Source organism: Lepus europaeus, chromosome 20 (genome assembly GCF_033115175.1).
Source record: "Lepus europaeus isolate LE1 chromosome 20, mLepTim1.pri, whole genome shotgun sequence".
In the NCBI taxonomy this organism is placed as follows: Eukaryota; Metazoa; Chordata; class Mammalia; order Lagomorpha; family Leporidae; genus Lepus; species Lepus europaeus.
The window spans coordinates 15,165,973-15,177,843 of record NC_084846.1 but is presented as its reverse complement, the minus strand read 5'-3'; the positions used below and the strand labels follow the sequence as shown (position 1 = coordinate 15,177,843).

The 11,871-nt window shown below is 46.6% G+C and overlaps 1 pseudogene; it reads left to right on the top strand.

Moving 5' to 3' along the window:
- Positions 1-4: 4 nt before the first annotated feature.
- Positions 5-10,036, top strand: LOC133749342 (transcription factor SOX-11-like; annotated as a pseudogene).
- The last annotated feature ends 1,835 nt before the right edge of the window (positions 10,037-11,871 follow it).

The following is an 11,871-nucleotide window of genomic DNA, read 5'->3' as shown; positions in this document are numbered from 1 at the left end:
TAGCATGCTCCTATCCCAGCAGGAAGTTGATGCAGATGAGGTGCCTCCACCCTGCAGGTAACAGGATAATGATACCTGGTGGGTGGAGGTGGGAGTGGGCTCTGCTTAAACAGAGAATGAGATGCACTCTGGATACTTAAATGTGTAGGAGCCAGAGTCAGACCCAAGGTCCAGAGGCAGCTTGAAGTGAACACATTCAGTGAGTTCCCTGGCCTAGAATCTAGACGTGGCCCTCACCCCAGACCCCTGCCCAACACTTCCTGCTGCCAACTTCAGGGGTCTCCCAGTAGTAAGTCAGTTTCTCCCACCATGTTTTATTGTTGAATATCATGTGGACAACATTGGCTCTTTAGCTCTGACACCAGGGTCCCTGGAGTTCCACCCAAAGGTGCCAGGGCCTGTGGATCGTAGGAGGGCCCAGGGAAGATTGGGATGGTCCTGTCACCCCTTCTGCAGATGAGATTCACTGGACAGTGGGGCTGGTCAGGAGTTGGTGCCCAGTAGGATTCCAGCCCAAGCAAAACCCTCTCCCCATAGATTAAGTTTGTTGGACACCAATCCCAGAAGGTTCCTATCCTAGGCCAACCCTTTGTCACTGACAGCCTGGCCACCATTTGCAATAATATCAGGACAAGGCCCTTGCAGTTGGCTTCCCACTGACTCTGTGTCCCCTCCCTGTGTGTCCTGAGTGGAACCATCCAGAGATGCTGGGCAGGTACAGAGCCCATGGCCAGCTGGCACTCTGGGTTCAGGATGGCCTGGAACAGGCAGAAGGAGAGGGGCACCTGAGTGTACATTCCCAGCATTCTGCAGCTGCAGGGGAAGATCAGTCATGCTAGTTGGATGTTGATTGGCTACTGCTACTTGCTACCAGAGATAAAGGACTGTCTACTTAAGGCAGGGTATGAAAGCCACAGGCCCTCTTCTATGGCCTGCGTGTGTCACTGAATTGAAGACAGGGTGGGAAAGCTAGGGTCCTCAGCGATGGCCTCAGCATGTGTGATCCCAAATTCCTGTGTTGAAACCTAACCCCCAAGGTGAGTGTGTTAGGGGTGGGGCCATGGAGGGGGTGAGATGATTATGAGGATGGCATCCTCACAAATGAGAGTAGGGTACTCTTAAAGGACTGAAAAGGCCAGAGTTTCCCCTTGCCCTGTGGTATGACATCATGGGAAGTCATCCTTGGTGAACCAAGAAGGGGGCCCAACAGACACTGGATCAACCTCAGGCCTCCCAGCCTCCAAATCCATGAGCAATGAATTCTCATGTTTCCAAGCTGCTGCAATGTTTTATCACAGCAATCAGAGGACTCAGACAGCCACCAAAGCATGGTCCAGACAGACCCAGAGCCCCTGCAGCCCAAAGACAGTGCCAAGGTCCCAGCCTGGGACGAGCAGGATAGAGGCAGAATTTCAGAGGCTGAGTCTCAGTGAAGGAGGAAGGTGCCTTTGCTGGCACAGCTGCACTGGGGCTGATGGCACTGGTGGGGACAGGTGCACATGCCAGCTCCTGCTGGAGCCCCTCCAAGGAGTCACTTGTCCACTGTTAAAGGTGTTGTTGAACTGGGAACCTCTCCCACACCCAGGGCTCATGGCCTGCACGGTGCTCTGGAGCCTGCTATAGGCCTGGATCCTGGCAGCTCAGCTAGGATGGCACCTGGCATCCAGTGACGTGGAGGTGCCAGGCGGCCTTGGCAGAACATGGGGGAAGCAATCACAGCCCACAGAGCTGATCAGCCAGGGTTGTGTGTCATCTTCCATATTTTTGGGTGGGGGAGGATCCTGTATTTGTGCAGACTGTGGGAGTCTGTTGGGGGACTGATGGCATGTGGTATTACAGATGACAGCTATGAGGACATCACTTAATGAGCATGCTCAACCGAGTCCCAGAAGGAGCAGCCATTGCCACTTAAGTCTCCCCAAGCACAGTCATGACCTCGGGCCCAAGTGGGCAGACCCAGAAACCTCATGGGGGAAGGAGCCTCCAGTGTCACAGGCAGCAGTGGGTGACTGATTCCCCTGAGTGCACATATCTCAGGGCTATCAGATGGAAGGTCAGCACCACACTGACACTGGGACTCACTGCTCCTCCACCCTCCCTGTTGTGAACTGGGAACAGTAGGTTATATAACAAAGAGTTATGAAGAAAAAAAATCATTGTTCCTCAACAGTTGAGACAAGGGCTATAAAAATCATTGAATATTAGAATGTCAATTTCACTCCTATACATTACATTTAGGTACTCTATTAATTCCCACAGATCAGGAAAATACGTGGCATTTGTCATTTTGAGACTGGCTTCTTTATTTATTTTTTGGTTTCAATTTTGTTTATTCTCTAATTTTAATTATTTTTCTCCTACTCTTTTGGGTTTGGTTTGTTGTTGATTTTTAGGTTCTTGAGATGCATTGATAGCTCATGTACCTGATGCCTTTCCAAATTCTTGATGTAGGCACCATTTACAATAAACTTTCCTCTTAATACTGCTTTTGCTGTATCTCATAAGTTTTGATATGCAGTGTTGTCATCTTCATTTGTTTCCAGAAAAGGGCACTGTTGTGGAGAAGTTGGGGCAAGATAAATGTGCCCTCTCTACCTGCACTGGGTCCACAGGCAACTGCTTATAACTGCTAGTCTCTAGGATTACTCCCGTCGTGCTCTCCCTCTGACTGTACCACCACAGGTTGCTGCAGTCTGGTCTCACCTTCATCTCCAAGCTGCCACCCACTCCAGCTGTTGGCTGCTGCATTTGTGCTTGTGTGCATGTTCGTGCTGCATGTCTACACGGGTCCATGGCATTCGTCTTCCTCTTGTAGGATTTCTGGTGCAGTTTTCTCTCCAATTCTCCCCTAACAGTATACTTACTGTTTATCCCTAGTCTAGTGCAATATGTCATTCCCTAATCCACCACCTTGGGATCTCCTCTCTTGGTTTATTTTAAAAGTTTTTGTATTAAGTCTATTTTTTTCAATATTCAATTGTTATACCTGCTCATTTTTGGATTCTGTTAGGGTGGGATAATTTTCCATCCTGTCACTTTGAATCTGTGTGCATTGTTGATGGTGAGGTGTATTTCTTGTAGGCTACATTGAGATGGGTCTTGTTTTTTAACCCATTCTGCTAGTGTGTGTCTTTTAATTGGAGAATTTAAGATATACATCATTTAATTTTACGTTATTATTGATAAGTAATGACCTGATTCTTCCATTTTTCCATAAATATTCCTATTTTGCATTGGATTTCCTTTGCACTTTTACCTGGAGATTTTCTGCATTTGCCTTCTTTTGTAGTTATTGCTGTTGCTTTCGTTTCTTCCTATAGCACATTCTTAGGACTCATTTGCAAAGCTGGTGACAAATTCTTTCAATTTCTGTTTGTTTTGAAAGGTCTTTATTACACTTTTATTTACCAATGAGAGCTTTTTTGGGTGTAGTACTCTCAGTTGACTTGTTTTTTTTTTTTTTTTTCTTTTTGGAGTTGGACTATGGCTCTCCATTTTATCCTAGCCTATAGGGTTCATGATGAGAAATCAGCCTTTAGTCTACTTGGGGGATTTCTCAAGGTAACCTGTTGTTTCTCTCATGCACATTTTAGAATATTTTCCTTGTGTTTTATTTGTAAAGTTTGACTATATTGTGTCATGGTGAAGGTCTTTTCTGATTATGTCTTCCATGAGTACTGTCCATGAGACTACTAGATATTCAAAGCTTCTATAAAAGATCTTCTCACATATTTTTCACATATCCTGGGACTCATTGATTTTATTATAATTGAATTATTAGAGTTCCTTATATGTCCTATTTAAAAATTCTTATGCTTCACCATGGGCATTTCATGTAGCAAGCATGATACTGCTTTGGTCACCTACATTCATATCCAAGTGCCTGCTTGCAAGTCTTGGATGCACTTCTGATAAAGTGCACTGTTCCTGCTGGTGTGCACCTTGTGGGTGCATCCCTGCTTGGATCCCTACTTGCCTCCCTGCTACTCACATAGGAGACCTAGATTGAGTTTTGAGCTCTGATTTTTGAGTTCACACAGCCAGGATTGCAGACATTTTGGGAATGAAATAAAAGATGGAGTATCTTACCTTTTTTGTCTCTGCCTCTCATCTCTATCTTTCTGTTTGTCTCTTTCTCTGGCTTTTGAATTAAATGAATATTAATAAATAATTTAAGTTTCTATGACTGAATTCCCCAATTCTGTGGCTTCCATATAATGGTCACGTATCACATGCTTATGAGGATATATCTTGTGAAGTACATCATCAGGAAATTTTGTTACTTTTGAACACCACAGAATATATGTGAAGACAAGACCACTGTGGTTTCACTAGGCAATATAATTTTATGGGAAGTCTGTGGTTATATGTGGTCTGTCATTTACTGAAACTCTTTATGATGTCTATGATAGAATATGATGTTTTCTGAGGAATGAGATATTAAAATATTTATGTAGTGCTATTTTTTGTTGTGATGTGTGTGTTTATTTGACATCTAAGAGTTATTGACCAATGTTAGTGTCACCAAGCTTTCTCCTATATTTGTTATCAAATTTTAATTATTTTTGTTTTTGCCATAAAGTCTATAATTTACTAAAGTGAGTGTGTATATATGAGTGTATATGGGTTGCTGTGCAGAGATCAAAGTAAAGTTATTTCCATCAATCTTGGTGTTCAGCATCATTCATAAAAATTCTGACCTTTTTTTAAAAAAAAAAAAAAAGATTTGTTTATTTGAGGGGCTGGCGCTGTGGCGCAGTGAGTTAATGCCCTGGCCTGAAGTTCTGGCATCCCATATGGGTGCCAGTTCTAGTCCCAGCTGCTGCTCTTCCAATCCAGCTCTCTGTTATGGCCTGGGAAAGCAGTAGAATATGGCCCAAGTCCTTGCGCCCCTGGACCTGTGTGGGAGACCAGAGGAAGCTCCTGGCTCCTGGCTTTGGATTGGCGCAGCTCCAGCTGTAGCGGCCATTTGGGGAGTGAACCAGTGGACAGAAGACCTTTCTCTCTGTTTCTCCTTCTCACTGTTTGTAACTCTAACTCTCAAATACATAAAATCTTTAAAAAAATCATATGTTTATTTGAAAGGCAGAGTTACAGAGAGGCAGAGGCAGAGAGAGAGAGAGAGAGATTAGAGATCTTCCAATCACATTTTCACTCCCCAAATGGCTACAGTAGCCAGAGTCAGGCTGATCTGAAGCCAGGAGCCAGGAGCTTCCTCCAGGTCTCCCAAGCAGGTACAGGAGCTCAAACACTTGGGCCATCTTCCATTGCTTTCCTAGGCCACAGCAGAGCTGAATCAGAAGTGGAGCAGCTAGGACATGAACTGGTGCCCATAAGGGATGCTGACACTGTGAGCTGTGTGCAGGGCAGACATGCAGCTACTCTGTGTGAGCTCCCAGCACATACATGACCTGGCTACTGCTGTCAGAATGCACAATGGGAACACAGGTCCTGCTGGCATGTGTTTGCCTGCCCCAACTCCACAACACAATGACAAAATCACTAGAAGCAGGCCCTGTTGGGAGTCACAGAGGTGGGCTGGGCAGGGTACCCCGTAGCCTTGGTTCTCCCAACCTTACTGATGAGTTTCTGGACTTTATGTTGACCCATAGTGGTTACCATCTGTAATAGTCCTGGGTCCTACCATTCAGGTGAGATTGTCGTTCACCTGGGGGCAGGGCTGGGGAAGCAAGAAGCAGGCCAGGGATGCGGTGGCAGACTTGTTACCTCTGTCTGCTCCCTGGTGTGGATTTTTTTATACCCAGCAGCTCAAAATGTGGACTCCCAGTGTTACTGTCCTTGAAACCCATGCCTGGCTCTTTCCCCTTCAGGGTAGGACTCAGCTCCTCCCCTCACACTGGGGACCTTCACTCACCTGCCCCCTGCCTGCTTTTCCCTCTGCACACATTGGACGGCCTTGTTAGACACAGATCTTGGGCCACCTCTGGCCTTTGCACGTGCTCTTTCCTCCCCTAGAAGCCAGCAGGATGGGGTCACCGATTCAGAATCTTGAACTGCACCTGGGTATCCCATGTTGGGTGTCAGGGACCCAAGGACTTGGGTGTTCACCTGCTACCTCTCAGTGTGTGTGTGAGTAGGAATGTTACATTGAATGCAGAACCAGGACTGGAACCCATGCACCCAGGCAGGGCATGTGTGCATCCCAATTGGGGTCTTAACCTCTGCTCCAAACACTTGCACCTCTTTGGATTTTATTTAAACTCCAATGAACTATATCTGAATGCTGCTATTGACACCAATTTTTTTCTGTTTTTCAATCTTTAAACATTCACTGCATGAAAACATGATTAGGTCTACTTCAGTGCCAGATATCACAGAAATCTTACAATTGAGCGTTTCTTCAAAAGTCTCTCCAAGAAATACTGACAATACTTTAATCCAATCCTTTTTTAAAAAATATTTTTATTTGCTTAAATAGCATAATTACACAGTGGGGGGGGGGTGGAGAGCGAGCTTCTACCTACTGGTTCACTCCCCAAATGGCTACATAGGCTAGGTCTGGGCCATATTAAAGCCAGGAGACAGGAATTTCTTCCAAGTCTCCCATGTTGGTGGCAGGAACTCAAGCACTTGGGCCATCTTCTGCTGCTTTCCCATGCTCATTAGCAGGGAGTTGGATTGGAAGTGGGGAAGCGAAGACTGTAACAAATGCTTGTAAGGGATGTATTGCTGTGCCAAAATGCTGGCCCCTAATCCACTGTTTTGTGTTTGTGACATTGTCTTTGTCTATGTTAAAAGCAAAAAACCAACTGAAGGAAAAGAGTGGCTAAGTGAATATTAATTTGAAGCTACTTTGCAGTTCCATAGTAGGTATATGTGGATAGATAAAAAATTTTTCTTACAGAGTGAAGGGGGAGAGAGTTTTGGTCCAATCTTTCTGAACAAAGCAATCTTGCTGGAAATTTGTTCCCCTGAAAGATAAAAAAAAAAATTTATTTGGCCCGGGAAGACAGTGGAGGATGGTCCAAGTGCTTGGGCCCTGCACCTGCATGGAAGACCAGGAGGAAACACCTGGCTCCTGGCTTCGGATTGGTGCAGTGCACTGGCCGTAGCGGCCATTTGGAGGGTGAACCAACGGAAAGGAAGACCTTTCTCTCTGTCTCTCTCTCTCTCACTGTCTAACTCTGCCTGTTAAAAAAAAATTTATTTCAAAGAATCACATAGAGTGGGAGAATCGGAGAGAGAGAGAGAGAGAGAGAGAGAGAGAGAGAGATACCGAGACCTTCCATCCACTGGTTCACTCCCCAAATGTTCAGAATAGGTTGTGAATATTTGGGGCAGGCTGAAATCAGGAGCCAGGAACTCCATCAGGAAGCTGGATCAGAAATGGAGCAGCCAAGACCTGAACCGATATGGATGCTGGTGTCACAGGTGGGACCTTAACCCACAGTGGCACATCCCTGGCCACTTCACTCATATAAAAGAAAGAAGTCATCCTTCTGAATGAGCTAACGCACTTCATCTGTGGTATGTTGCACAATTCCTTAAGTTACTTGGGCCAAGAAGACAGTCTCTGTGCAGCTCATCATTGTGATAGTTTTTATCCTAAAAAAGTGGCATTCACCTAGGTGGGGCCAGTGTTGTGGCCAAGGGGGTTAAGTGGCCTCCTGTGACACCAGTACCCCATATGGACACTGGTTCCTATCCAGCTGCTCCACTTCCAATCCAGCTCCCTGCTAATGCACTTGGGAAAGCAAGGGATGATGGACTGAGTACTTGGGCCCCTGTCAACCCACGTTGGAGACCCAAATGGAGCTCCTGGCTTCCACCTGGCTTACCTCTGGTCACTGTGACACCTGGGGAATGAACCAATGGACGGTAGATTTCTCTTTCTCTCTTTCCTCTTGCTCCTCCTCCTCCACTATCCTTCTCTAACACTTAGGAACTTTCTAAAAAATTAATTAAATCTTAAAAAAAAAAAAAACAGGGACCAGTGCTGTGGCATAACAGGTAAAACCACCACCTGCAGGGCTGGCATCGCATATGGGGGCCGGTTGAAGTCTTGGCTGCTCCACTTCAGATCCAGCTCTCTGTTGTGGAGAAAACAGTAAAAGATGGGTCAAGTCCTTGTGCCCCTGTACCCACTTAGGAGACCTAGAAGAATCTCCTGGCTCTTGGCTTTGGATCAGCATAGCTCTGGCCATTGCAACCAATTGGAAAGTGAACTAGAGGATGGAAGACCTCTCTCTCTCCCTCCCTCTCTCTCTCTCTCTCCTCTCCATCTCCTTCTCTCTTGTAACTCTGATTTTCAAATAAATAAATATTTAAGAAAAACAACAACAACCAGAATTGAGTTAGTCTATGACAAGACTTCAAGCAAGTGTAATTCAGAATGGTCAGTGATCCTCTCTGAAAGGTATGTATTGTGTGATTCTAAGCATATAACTTCCTGGAAAGCCTGAAGCAACCTAAGAGATAATGAGAATGATGAGGGTAAGGAGGAAAAGAGCAAGAACACTCCTTTTAAGGGCTGTGAAACTGTTTTTCACAACTCTGTCATAGTGCAAAAGTGACATTGTTTGAAACTCATGAGGCTTTACGACATAATTGGGATTTCAATAAAATTATTGATATCTGTTCATTAACAAAAATTAAATGAAGATGTAATAGTTACAGTAGGAATAGTCATGAGTTCATACATTTTATCTTTAATTGTGCTGCACTGTTTAATGCATTTCAGCAGGCTTTGTTATGCATCAATTTAGCATCCATTTCTCTGTATGCAGCAATGTTCTGCTAATTACCAGTCTCATGGCTTTTCCCAGGTCTTATTTTCCTTTGACAATTTTGCCACTCTAAATGAAAAGGAGTGATCTTAGTATCATTATTTGATTTACATTGTATTAAATGTCCTAGTTTTTTCTATCTCTCTGGTCAGTTCTCCGTGGTATCTGCTTTGTCCTTATGCAATAAAATATGGTGCTGTGTTTCTGTTCAATTCTTATTTCCAGTTCTCTCTACCTAACCCTACTTTTGTATATTTGCCTATGTAGCTGAAAATCATCTTTGTCCATTTTTTTTTTTTTTTGACAGGCAGAGTGGACAGTGAGAGAGAGAGACAGAGAGAAAGGTCTTCCTTTACCTTTGGTTCACCCTCCAATGGCCGCTGCAGCTGGCGCAACGCGCAGATCCGAAGCCAGGAGCCAGGTGCTCCTCCTGGTCTCCCATGGGGTGCAGGGCCCAAGCACTTGGGCCATCCTCCACTGCACTCCCGGGCCACAGCAGAGAGCTGGCCTGGAACAGAGGCAACCAGGACAGAATCCGGCGCCCCGACCGGGACTAGAACCCGGTGTGCCGGTGCCGCAAGGCGGAGGATTAGCCTAGTGAGCTGGAGGCGCCCGCAGGCAAGGCGACACAGGCCGGGGACTATGGCGGCGCCAGCAACGACTACGCAGCCAAGTGCGTGTTCCCGGACGACGAGGACGACTACGAGCTGCCGCTGCGCCTCAGGCAGGAGGCGGGCGACGAAGACGAGGAGCGGCCGCACGCGCAGCTCCTGCAGCCGCCGCTGCTGAGACGCTACAACGTGGCCAAGGTGCCCGCCAGCCCCACGCTGAGCAGCGCGGCCGAGTCCCCGGAGGGCGCCAGCCTGTAGGACGAGTGCGCGCGCGGGCGCCGCGGCGGCGGGCGCGGGGGCCGGCAGCCGCCTCTACTGCAGCTTCAAGACCATCACCAAGCAGCAGCCGCCGCCGCCGCTGGCGCAGCCCGCGCTCTCGCCCGCGTCCGCGCGCTCCGTCTCCACCTCGTCGTCGTCGTCGTCTGGCGGCGGAGGCGAGGACGCCCACGACCTCCTGTTCGACCTCAGCCTGAATTTCTCGCAGAGCGCGCACGGCGCCGGCGAGCAGCCGCTGGGCGGCGGCGCTGTCGCTGGTGGACAAGGACTTGGACTCGTTCAGCGAGGGCAGCCTGGGCTCGCACTTCCGAGTTCCCCGACTACTGCACGCCCGAGCTCAGCGAGATGGTCGCGGGTGACTGGCTGGAGGCCAACTTCTCCGACCTGGCGTTCACCTATTGAGGGCGGCGCCGCGCTGCGCGCCGGCTCCCCGCGCGCCCGCACGGGGCCCCCGGGGCAGCGGGCGTGGGCGCTGAGGGTGGCGGTGGTCGGGTGGAGGGGGCGCAGGATGGCGATGCGGTTGGTAGGATGCCGTGACGAGAAGACTTTGCGAGCGCGGAGGGAAGCGTGTGGGTGGAGACGAGGGAGTCGCTGTGAGCCCCCCACCTCTACTCACGCCCCCCAGATGTGGTTTTTGTAATGACGATTTCTCTCCCTCCCACCCCCAATCCGTGAGTGCCACCCAGGCGGGCGAAGGCGTGCCCGGAGCCCGTAGGTCTTTGAAGGCGTCTTCGGAGGACCCTTTTGGCAGCACAAGTGTCCTCTAGGAAGTCGGTGGAGATTTTCTCTTTTCTTCCTAAAGAACTTTTTGTTTTTTTTTTTGTTTGTTTGGTTGGTTTTTTTTTTGTTTTTGTTTTTGTTTTTGTTTTTTTTTTTGTAAGAAAGGAAAAAAAAACAGAAGCATAAAAAAGGGACCATTGCAACTTTTTCATTTTATTTTTTTGGAAGGAGAAAACTCATGTCTTCTATGCATCCGATTCTTAACAAAACTGCAGAGAGCTTGAACAAAATGCAGACTGTACAAACGCTTACAAAAAAAAAAAAAACTGAACTGACTTTAAGATCAGAGTTTACTTTTCAGATCTAATTGTTTATGGTTTTACAAATGTGATTTCTAGGCCCGCGCCGCGGCTCACTAGGCCAATCCTCCGCCTTGCAGCACCAGCACACCGGGTTCTAGTCCCGGTCGGGGCACCGATCCTGTCCTCCTGTCCCGGTTGCCCCTCTTCCAGGCCAGCTCTCTGCTGTGGCCCTGGAAGGCAGTGGAGGATGGCCCAAGTGCTTGGGGCCCTGCACCCGCACGGGAGACCAGGAGAAACACCTGGCTCCCAGCAAGGTGTGCCGGCCGCGGCGGCCATTGGAGTGAACCAAAGGTAAAGGAAGACCTTTCTCTCTGTCTCTCTCTCTGTCCACTCTGTCTGTAAAAAAAAAAAAAAAAGTGATTTCTACTTGCCAACTTTTTTTTTGTTACTTGTTCCCTTATACCTCCTTGATTGAATACCAGACAGCCTAGACCTCAGTACAAAAGGTATTGAAACATTTTTGATACCTAACAGACTTCAGTCTTTTTAAAAAATTAATATATTTTCAGGCGTATTTTTGTACAGTAAAAAGGGAACATTCTTGCTGTTTTTTCAGTAAGGCCTTTAGGCACTTCTTCCCTTTTGATTTTTTTTTTCTTCCTCTGCTTTTTAGCATGCAAGTATGTTGGTATGTTGTGTCCTGGTTTAAAAAGGATTAACATTTTTAAAGTAATCCTTGCATCTAAAGGCCTTGTGGTTTTAAAAAAAAAGCAAACTTTTTTTTTTTTTGTACAGCTATAGTAGAGATTTGTTCAATATTTGTAGGTAAAGATTTATTGAAAATGGTGATATAGACCTCAGAGCTGTTATCTTAGTTTAAAGCTTGTATATGTACTGTACTATAGTAGGAATTATGTATCTCATACGCTGTGATATGTGGATGGGGCCCCAGTTGCAAGGTTTGAAACTGGATTCTCGATTTTTAGCAAAAGGAAAAAGAAAAAAAAGGCACATAGTTTAAAAAGTTCCTCATTTTGTGCAATATAATCTAAATAAAGTACAGACCATCTGCATATTTTGTAGCAAATGATGGCAAAGCAGACTCAATGCACTGTCGACATCATTGCCTGTTTTATTTGTTGTTGGGTTTTTTTGGCTTTTTTTTTTTTTTTTTTTTTTGGTGCTGGAGGTCTGTACCTTGACAATTTTAATAAA